An 11,481-nucleotide genomic window follows, 5' to 3' on the forward strand; every position below is an offset into this window, starting at 1 on the left:
AGGAGTCAGAATTTCTGATCCCTCAAACAACACAGGAGAGGAGTCAGAATTTCTGACCCCCCAAACAATAAAGAAAGGATTCAGAATTTCTGATGCCCCAAACAACGAAGGAGAGGAGTCAGAATTTCTGACCCCCCAATCAATAAAGAGAGGATTCAGAATTTCTGATCCCCCAAACAACACAAGAGAGGATTCAGAATTTCTGATCCCCCAAACAACACAGGAGAGGAGTCAGAATTTCTGATCCCCCAAACAACACAGGAGAGGAGTCAGAATTTCTGACCCCCCAAACAGTAAAGGAAGGATTCAGAATTTCTGATCCCCCAAACAAAACAGGAGAGGAGTCAGAATTTCTGACCCCCCAAACAGTAAAGGAAGGATTCAGAATTTCTGATCCCCCAAACAACACAGGAGAGGAGTCAGAATTTCGGACCCCCCAAACAATAAAGGAAGGATTCAGAATTTCTGATCCCCCACACAACACAGGAGAGGATTCTGAATTTCTGACTCCCCAAACAACACAGGAGAGGAGTCAGACTTTCTGACCCCCCAAACAATAAAGGAAGGATTGAGAATTTCTGATCCCCCAAACAACACAGGAGAGGAGTCAGAATTTCTGACCCCCCAGACAATAAAGGAAGGATCCAGAATTTCTGATCCCTCAAACAACAAAGGAGAGGAGTCAGAATTTCTGACCCCTCAAACAATAAAGGAAGGATCTAGAATTTCTGACCCCCAAACAACACAGGAGAGGAGTCAGAATTTCTGACCCCCCAAACAACACAAGAGAGGAGTCAGAATTCTGACAGGAGAAGAGTCAGAATTTCTGGTCCCCCAAACAACACAGTAGAGGAATTCAGAATTTCTGACCCCCCAAACAACAAAGGAGAGGAGTCAGAATTTCTGACCCCCCAAACAATAAAGGAAGGATTCAAAATTTCTGATCCCTCAAACAACACAGGAGAGGAGTCAGAATTTCCGATTTCCCATCAACACAGGAGATTAATGAACCCCCAAGAATACAGGCATGGAAGCAGAATTTCTGATAACCCAAACAGCCTCAGAGAAACTCAGAAAAAATTTCTCTCTGGTCCCAAAGCAGTGAACTGTCTCAGAATCCGAGGTTGAAGTTAACTCATGATTCTGAAGAAGTGCAAGGAAATGATTGTTCCACGATACAGGCTGTATAAACTTTATTCAATCGCCAGTGTTACATCCAGTACAGGCACAGTTAATTGTACCACTGAAGACAGGTTTTAGTTCTTGCTGCCTGCCTCAGAGCAATGTCCGATCAAAATATCAATTTAAAATAATTTACAATATCATAATTTTCTTAACAGATTCCATACACTCAGATTATCTTGAAATGACAAAGAACTAGCTTTTCTGCAGCAGTCTATTACTGTATAATATGCAATTGTAAACAATTAACAGTCAAGTACTGCACTGATGTATGTTACAATTCAAATTTGATTTCACGTTAATTTTGATATTTAATCTATGTTGATTCTCAATTCCCTTTGTTTCCTAACCCTTATTCATGAGTAATTAAAGAAATGTACCCTGAAATCAAATTCAACCTGTAACATATGCACTGACTTCAACAATAAAATAGCTATAAATTTCATGAACACTCTACCGAAGAGGTGAAGAAAGTTCAGAATTGCCAAAAATGGCAAGATTACTCAAACTTTACAACTGACCTTAGTATCACCGCAGAATCTACTTCCTAACTCTGTCAGAGTTAGTATATATACATACACTTTATTTAGCGCCAACAAGACAAGCGCCGCTACTCCAATAAGCGCCGCATTGCTAATTTGGGTATTTACCAATAAACGCCCCTTCTTTTTTTATGGCACTTGATATAAAGAGATATCAAAACCTTATCACTTAAAAAATAATAAGACCTTGACCAACTGGTGAGTTCTAAAGTTTTACTCTAGCAAGACTCTGGAAACCGGGTTAATAAAACAGTCTGAGTTGTACATATTCTAGACTAAATTGAGCATACCTTATGGCTACTCCGAGTCAGTAGGTAACTCCAAACGTTTGTCAACATCCTGGAGCCACTGAGTCCGTGTTCTTGAGATTCCCACAGGATAATGCTCCTCAAATTTTTTGAGGTCTCTCTTCAAAGCCTCCACATCAATTTTGTTCAGTGTGGGCCGCACAAGGTTGGGTCTTTCGGTTGGTATGGACTTGATGAAAAGACAAATATGAAAAATGTCATAAACTGCACTTCTTGGACATCAAGAGATTTTTAAAAGATTTTTTCCAACATGGTCAAATTTCTGTTTCCCCGAAGGCAGAAAACAGTTGATGCAATGAAACATTCCCGCTGGTTTTTCAATGTCATTTTTCTTTGTGCAGGTTGATTAATACTCCATGCTTTGTATCAGCCTTTAAGATATGGTTGACTGCACCAGCTGCATGTAACCTTTAATTCAATTTACCGATACTGTAGTGTGGTTTAAGGAAAATTTTATTTATTTGGAAGTATGCTTAATTCAAATTTATTTGCAGATATTACTTTAGACATTGATTTCAATTGAAAAACAATGTATCAGTCACGTACCTTCAGCAGTCGTTGAGGGCCTTCCCATTTCATATGTGAGTAATTTTTGCATTACATTATGCAATGTCCCTCCTCATCTCTGACAAATTTAAAACTCTTTGGCTGGGTGTGAGCATGTAATTCCTCAGCGTGAGGTGAAAGGCATTCTTTAATGTTGTAGAAAACATCAAGTAAAAACGCAAATGCCTTGATTATTTCCAAGCAACCTTCCATGGCTTCTAACAAGTCTAAAGATGGAGATGTTTAAAACTGAACAATATTAAAAGCTGCATTATTAATGTTTCCATACATTCAATTATATACTGGATAAAAATTATTTTAACATAGAAACGGTATGATAATATTATAATAACTTGAGTAGTGTGGAAGAGGGGATGCCAAGATTGATACTATGTGTACTGCACTATTAATTTGAAAGGATCTGCTACGCCTGCAATACTGCTTGTATTAATGAAATGTTAATATCATGCAGAAAAATTTGGCTATGTAAAAAATCTCTCTCTTAACAGGAGTACAAATTTATTATTACTTCCTCAAGGCAGATGAATAATTTATTATTATAGACAAGACAAGACAATGCTTTATTTGGAGTCTTATACAGTCCTATGTACATCGACTTTATCCAAATAATTTAAAGTCTTAAACACAAATTGCACAAGTATTGTAAGTACATATAGCCTTTTATGTCTTTGCATGCTTTTAGCCAGACTTTGAAAACTGGCCGTCCAGGAGGCATGTTTTGCCATAAAATTATAAAAGATTAACTGATTTTTCCTTGTATTTCTTCTAAAAATGGGCATCCATCATGGCCATGGGACGGCTGCACACCCTTCTGGCTAAAACCTTGTGTCTTTCGTAGATTGCATATAATTTAATTTCCTGAATAGCAGCAGGTTATCCAGCCTACATCCTGCTGTGGAGGATGGGTATCCCTTGCTCAGTGTAAAGGCAAATAATATATAGATTTAGCCAGGGCTAAAAGCGAAGCTCCCATTAATAAATTTATAATTTAAATCAAACTATAAACTTGTAATCCACAAATCAGTTAACTTAAGGGCAAATTCATGTGACTTTTAAGGGAAAGGCTAAGTGATTTTAGAGTGAAACATCTAACATCGAGATGATAGCCTTATACGTACACCCAAAAATAGCAATCATCTTCGATCGTGTTCAAGAGCCATAATAGCTCTTGATCACAGTAGATTAGGCCTTGAAAACAAATTCTTGGAAAACAAATCAGGCAGAATTTTTTTTGCTTTCGACAAGTTCACAAACTTCACTTCACAAACTCTTGCCAATGAATTTGGGGTTGTGTAAACCAACCTTTTATACTTTTTATACATCACATCTGAGGTGAAACAGTACTATTTATCATACAGACCTCGGACAGAATGCAGTATTTCACAATTTTTCAAGACAAATTGCACTCAGTCAATATTCAGGACGATCAATCCATCGCTTTTGGCAAAACTGTTCAAAATTATTTCCAAAATCAATATTAAGATAGCCAGCCGGTTTTCACTTTTGACGAGCGCCAAATTTGCACTGAACATTACTAGAGTCACACTTCAACATAAAAGAATTTATTAAGTTTATTTTTAGGATTTTATAACGATGTGTAATCTTAAAAAGCGTTTGATACCCGCAGCATTTTGAGTTAACTCCTGCAAGCGATGTTCATGAACGACTGAAAGCAAACGACAAAGCGATTAAAATTGCAAGAGAGACTACTAATAATCAATGAAAGAAATATAATTCGGTGAAGCATTTACGGAGATAACAATTTTCATTAACGAAGACAAGTATTAAAGTGTTTCTAAAAATCCTGAGTCTTAAAGCTTAATAAGTTTATGTTTTAAGCCGGCCTCCCGGTGTTTGCTTTTCTCAAAGATGAACTCGAGGCAAGAAAATCGCTCAAAGTTTGCTTTCTACAGCCAAATTTATAACCAAATATTCTTCGGAACGTTTTCTTTCTATTTACGATGAGAAAATATATCTAAAGGCTTATTAAACTTCTGTAAGGTTATATCAAACCTGATGCTAGGTCAGATCATTGTCTCAAATCTTACAAACGTGCATAACTTTGCCGCATAAACTGTGTTCGACTACATGAAATTAGATGTAAAAAAAAACAAACATCAAATACAATAATTACTCAGGCTTACCATTCGAGATGTAGCTCCTGAAAGCTATCAAGTAACGCGAGAATCGCTTGAGAATTTTGAACCCTCTTTAACACTCATCAAGCAAGGTGAAAAACGAAAACGATGCCATCCGAAATCGGATTTCCGTCTTTAACAAGTGATGTATTAATTTCTCAACCAAAAACCAACTAGCCATGAATATCAGAAGACTCCTGATAGCAGCTGAATTTCACTTTATGCATCCAGTGGAAAAAGACAATTAAAAACATCACAAGTTGACACAAAACTCTGCCAGCTTCAGCCGTCAACGTAAACAAGTTTCAAGATGCTGCATGAATTTTTCGCATGAGCTCACCTGTCAAATTTTGACCAATCAGAACATAAAAATTGGACGTAGAGCGTGACCAACTCATGACCTGGGTAAAAAAAGGTCATCGCCTATATTTTTACATAACTGGCTGAATTTTCGCGTCCATGGTTAGTTTGAAATCAAAATCTTAATAGTGCGTGACCATCGTGACAAACTCAACATATTTCATATAAATCTTTAAAAAATAAACTTGAGCCTGCGATCATTTGAAAACCAGTAACTTGTCAGCAGATGACTTCAAAAACGTACTCGACCTCGATGGGTCGACACTGAGCCTGCAATATGGTCAGGTGATACTGGTCAGCGGATACCTTGTTTTGACAGCTGTCAATTGATCACAACATTCATGTTCAATCAGTTTCCTCCTGGGCTCCAAAACTAGCTAGAAAGTAGAAAGTGTGAGTAAACATTGGTTTCCCTGTGGTGCGGTCGGTCGGTGTACGGTCACATGATTACCAAATTTTCTGGGATGGGTAGATTTACTAAGCTGTGGAGCTCCGCTATCACATACTGTATTAATTTCCCATTTGATGGACAATTTTAGTAACTTTTCTAAGTCATCTAGAGTTGAAAGGTTTAATCACTTAAGTTTTTATAACTTGATGCCTTACCTTGTGGTAAAGGAAAAGGAAATCAGCCTCAAAGAGCTGAAACAGGAGGCCAACAATGCTTGTGCAGCAGTCTTTTCATCCAGTTATACTGGTGTAGGTGGTTCCAGCCCCAACAGATATAAAGTCACTTCTAAGCAGAGGGTGTTCATCTCTGATCTCTATGGACTCCTGATTCATCTTCCCTAGACATTTTTTCTATAACAGCTTGATCCTGTTCCTCATGTTCCCTCTCGCATTTACGTCGTCTTTTATTCTCTGGGCTCTTTCTTGTTGTTTCTTTTGTTGGTCTGAATGTTTTAACTTACTGTGGCCCAAATGCAAGCTAGGCAGCCAGTCCGGATTGAATTTATCCCAGAGGGAAGCTGCTTTTTCAGAGTGAAAATCAATTCCACAAACAAGGTCGTTCTCAAGCTTGCTCTCCATCGAGTCATGATGGCTTTTAACGGCTTCTAATCATCTAGTTCGCCATTCAGTCAACAAATTTCCGTCTGCTCGCTTTGACTATTAATTACTTTAGGCACTCTACAAAAACTAAGGTCTGAACGCCTCCTTTTATCGTTGGAACAACCAATGATCAGACAAGACGAAAGGCATTGCTAAAAGACGAGAGGAGTTGCATGAACGTTTTCACTCCTCCAATATGACAGAACCAATTTTTCACCTGTCATAAACATGTGACAGCACAGGCACTATATTTCGATCCGTCACTTGCCGATGTAATGATGTGTAAGGCCCACCTTTTGTGCATCTGGTTTTGTCAAAGTTCCCATAGCCTGTAAATAAATTTAAGATCTTATCTTCCATTTTTCCCAGAAGTGGGCAGGATTTCCGCTGTAAATTTCCACGTTCTACGACGTAAGTTCTTGGGAGGCTGTTATCTTGCTACGTCAACTCGTGATATGCTTTCCATGACACCGAGAACTTGACCATTATTGAAAGTACTGCACTAATTTTTTCCTTCCCTGACGAAGACACCTTCTCATAGGCCTGCTCTTGTCTGTGGTAAATTAAATGCAACAACATATAACCAGTCTTGTTCCAGATAGTAAGATAGATATGTTAGACAAGAATATAGACAAAAATTTATCTTAAATTTTATCCTAATTTCAACTCCAAATTACCAAAAGGTAATTCTTTTTAAAACATGTTCATGTCTTTAGATTTAGGTACATGCAATCTACCTCACCTTTAAAACTTTCCTGGTTTCTTGTTTGCTGGGCGTTTTCTTCATGTGTAACTATATTTTCTTTTTCAGGGTTACCTACCAAGAAAATGGAAAAGGGACAATCATTTCTATGAAAAAGATGTGTATTGCATACCTGAAGTTGTTTAATGTTTAAAATCTAGTTTACTTGTTTGTTCTTTTGCGACTTTCACTTCATGGACCAATCCAGTGTTGTCTCTTAACAACAGAGATTCTGGCAGTAAACCATACGTTTCTGCAAACCACAGTGCATCTTGACCTTTTTGCCTGTTAAAGATAGAAACAAGGCAATCAACAAGTTAAAAATTTAATTGAATCTACGTGCAAGTTCCCGTGTTTGCAAAATGTTCAGTACTATTGTAATAAATACAGAGGAAATTATTAACTATATTTGTGTTAAATGTCTCCGTTGCTGCCTGTCTCCCACTTGAGTAAAAATTTTACCCCTGTGGGAAAGCTGTTCTTACATGTTCCAGTATAAACTAGCAGCCTTCTCTTCGATCGTCTTGCAAAAGTCTTCTTTTTCTTCCGTCTGTGGATTTATTGATTTTTTAAATGTCTATTTTACATATAAATGAAAAGGAAAAAACGTTAGATTACACGAAATATACACATTTCGAAACTGAAAAGAATCCCAAAAGGGGAGGAAGTCTCAAGAAGCCATGAAGGATTATAGGTGAGACTTCCTCTTTACATTAGATTCAGTTATTATTGTAGTTATTAGTTAAATATATACTTATATAAATAAAGAACAGCATATAATAAAATAATTTACAAGTGTATAGAAATTATTAAGAAAAAGTTAATTGTCTAATAATAAGTGATCAATTACAAAGGATTGATGGAGTATATTATAACAGCTTTTTGTAATGACATGGTCACTGAAAGCTACCCATGCAAGACATACACAGCACGAAATTTCAAATTTACGGATACCTAAAGATCCTGTAAAGAAAGCGTAAAGAAACAGTTTACGAATCTTTACGGACTTCTTTACAATTCCGTAAAGAACTTCTTTACGTATATAAACTACAGTGCGTAAAGAATGCGTAGAGAGACTAAAATCGTCGTCTTTACGCACAGCGGAAAGAGTCGTAGAGATGTTCTTTACGATATTTTACGCACGTTGTAAATGATCGTAAAGCACTTTTTTACGGCATTATACGCACACATTTAAGTCGTAAAGAACATCTTTACGACATATTACGTACATTGTTGATCGTCGTAAAGCAAGTCCTTATGACATTTTACGCACATTATCGTGTCGTAAGGGCCTGTGATGGTTTTGTATACGCGTAAAAATAGTTGAAAAGAAAACGGAAGATAGTAAGTTAATTCATACTTCCAGTAAGTTCGTGATTATAGGTGTTTTCCCCTTTTTGTTGGTATTTTAGTATGCCCATAAAGACAACAACAGCAAAAATCTTAATCACATAAATAATTTAATTTTCATATCGTGATGTACAAAAAATATTTTACATTAAAGCCATCTTATTAGACTTTTAAAAGGTAACAGCAATATTCTTGATTTCTACAATGTAATACCAGTCTATTAAAAATACTTCCTTATTTTCTCAACAAGTCACAATTTTGGTTAATAAAAACTATACAAAAGCCTAGAAGCGTCCCATAAAATGTACTAAACTTAGTAATTTACATCGTGAAGGCAAATACTCTTCAAATACTCTTCAAGGATAAAAGAGCACTCAGACACTGGCGACTTTTTACCCTTGGGTTTTAGAAGTCAACCTCTTGTTTGGCAGTGTGCCTTTATAAAATAAAGTATTTTGCTAGTGTTGGCTAATAAGTAACATTTGAAGAGCATGTGCAACTGAAACTAAAAAAAGCCTTATGTTTTGTACCAATTCTTCAAAATTTAAACTTAACCTGAACTTATCCTAAAGCATTAAATAAGAAGAACAAACGCTTCCTTTGAAAAATTATTCCCTATTGTCTTATCAACAAATGATACATGTCCTTAGTGAACATAAGTTTAACATCAATCTTATAAAAGGGAGATGCCTTTAGACAAAAACATCCTTAAGTTTAAAATGAATCTTTGAAAAGGAGTTTACCCATTAAAAAATTAAACACTCTTTTAAAATCTATTTTTTTAACTGCATCCGGAATTTCCGGAAACTAGGTCCAGAATCAGAAAACCTTTAAAATTCTCAAAAGCAATGAAATTATGAAAAGTTAGCGTTCACACATAGCTACAGTACTTAAAAGGGGCTATGTCACAAAGATACTGCTCTCTTAGGCCAATTCTGTTTTAAGTCATCACCTAGTGACTTTACCCCAACACGAAATTCCCATGTAGAGTTATGAAGAGCATAAGATACAAACTTCATCATATCTCTAAAGTCATTTTTACATAAAAAAAAATTTACACTTGAACAGGCCTCCATTCATGGCTACAGACAACGCGAAACAGTATCAATCATTCCTAATTACTTGTCTTAAATACCAAAACTGACCAGTATTAACTTTTTGGTATTCAATCAATGCAAAAAATGTTTTAGATTTAAAAAAAGACATGACATAGCCCTTCAAAGCATTTTTTATCTAAAAAAATCTATTTTATACTTCCCCTCGATTTGCACCCCGCGCAGGTGTACTTGTGGCTACTGGCAAAGTGCTACTTTTTATAGCCCATCTAGGGGCATTGGGTGGAACAGACCTTTGGGAAAAAACCTTCCCAAAAACCCGCTCTGTTTGAAGTTTTACCCGCTGTGGATTTAATTTAGTTTTATAATAAAGATCAAGAGAGTCCTTAAGATCTCTTAACTTGCTCCCCTCCCAAGATAACCTCTTAGTAATAAATCTCTTTATCACTCCTCCATCCTCATCCTCTGACAGCTCACTCTCATCAGAGCTGGTGTAATCTATGGTCAAGCATTTCTTTACTTTTTCTCTCTTAGCTTCATCCCAGCCCATTCTATCAACAACAGCTACTCGTCGCACAATTTTCTAAAAAACAAAAAGATATATATAATCAATTAGTTTTTATGTCAACATTTGCTCTCAGAGCACAATGGGCTCATCTAGAGAACCTATGCAGTGTGCATTGAACATTTAAATGTAAAAATGCACAAAAAATCAAAGATGTTAATGTTGATATCAACTACCATAAAAAATAATAAAATGATAGGGTTTTCCACAAAATGATAGGGTTTTCCACAATAGAACCTAAGTAGCCTAAGCCATGCAGGGCTATCACTAAGATTTCAAGTTGCTGGGTAAATATTAATGTAACAGGTAGGTGGGGAATCAAACAGCTAGGGATTACTTTTGGTTCTATTTTCCTATATTTTCCCATGAAAGTATCTGGTGACCACATTCATAATAGCCAGGAAAAATACCTGGCCCTGCCTCTTAATGACAGCCCTGGCTATGGCTGTAAAGTAGACGGTGTGGGTAAATCAAGTTTGATCTTGGATCTTTAAAATTACATTTATATCGTACTGCAGATGCTAAATAAATCCTGCAAGTTCTAAGGGAAAGTCTTTTATTATTTGAAACATAAACATGGCCCCTAGTCTCCTTTGATGTAAAGAAAGATTGTCCAAGTGGGGCCTTTTTAGGAAAGCTGGTACATGTACTTGCATCCTATTAAGAAATCTTTCAGTTATAACAAATCCTAGACTTACAGAAAATGGATAGAACTATAACAAATATTTTATTACCTCTCTTACTCTTCCTTGTCGTCTGCAGACAGTATTGTGGTCCACCTTCCCTCTTCTTTTCCTTGTGTCCTTCAGGCTTCTCAAGTATGTAACGTATGATGCAGAAATCAAAGACAAAAATAAGACCTCTATTGCTATTCAGTTTACTAAACTGACTAGTGCTGAAGACTTTTGTATGTAAAAACCCTTCAACATTTTGTGTAAAATAATTAAAAAAAATTCATCAATATAATATCTTTCCTTTAAGAAGAGACAAGATTTAGCACTGTAAATTTGAATGAATGGCAATCATTATGAAGCAAACAGCTTGAGACAGCTTAAAATGCAATAATAATAGTGTGCCAAATGACTTGTTTAAATGTCCTTGCTTTAAATAAAAAGCAAGTAATTTCAAAACTACATCATGCACTTACCTCTTAGTTGTGCAGGTGACCAAGGACACTGTTCACTTCCACCATAGTCATTACTTACTGCATCAGCAATGACTGAAAAAACACCTTTGTTTCTTGTTGAGCTGGCACTACAAAACAAAAGGAAACAGCTGTGAGGTCAGAGAAAAAAAAATTGGCTCATGTTGACTACAAACATGGTGTAATAAGCCATCTAAGGTTGAAAGCAATAAATACAACAGATGAAAAACAAGCAAGCCACTGTGTTAGTTACTTTACCTTTCCTCCAGATAGAATCCTTGAAAATTTGCATCGTCGTCCATCAATAATTTGTACATCTTGCGAAATTCAGTCTGAAACACACAAGTAACGGAAAATGATTGAGTATTGTAAGCCTTTGCAGTCTTAAGATGTTTCCCTTAGCCCCTAATACCAACTGAGGGTGACAAGAAGAGCTGGCAATCCTTATCTCCAGGGCCGAGTTGTTCAAAGCTGGGTT

The 11,481-nt window shown here is 36.3% G+C and overlaps 1 long non-coding RNA gene across 1 annotated transcript; it reads right to left on the reverse strand.

Moving 5' to 3' along the window:
* Positions 1–9,475: 9,475 nt before the first annotated feature.
* Positions 9,476–10,695, reverse strand: LOC140938128 (uncharacterized). The gene is made up of 2 exons (XR_012165528.1): positions 10,594–10,695; positions 9,476–9,877 (listed from the first exon to the last, which is right to left on the reverse strand). It is a non-coding gene; the product is annotated as an uncharacterized lncRNA (long non-coding RNA).
* Between the last annotated feature and the right edge of the window lie 786 nt (positions 10,696–11,481).

This window comes from Porites lutea, chromosome 1 (genome assembly GCF_958299795.1).
Source record: "Porites lutea chromosome 1, jaPorLute2.1, whole genome shotgun sequence".
In the NCBI taxonomy this organism is placed as follows: Eukaryota; Metazoa; Cnidaria; class Anthozoa; order Scleractinia; family Poritidae; genus Porites; species Porites lutea.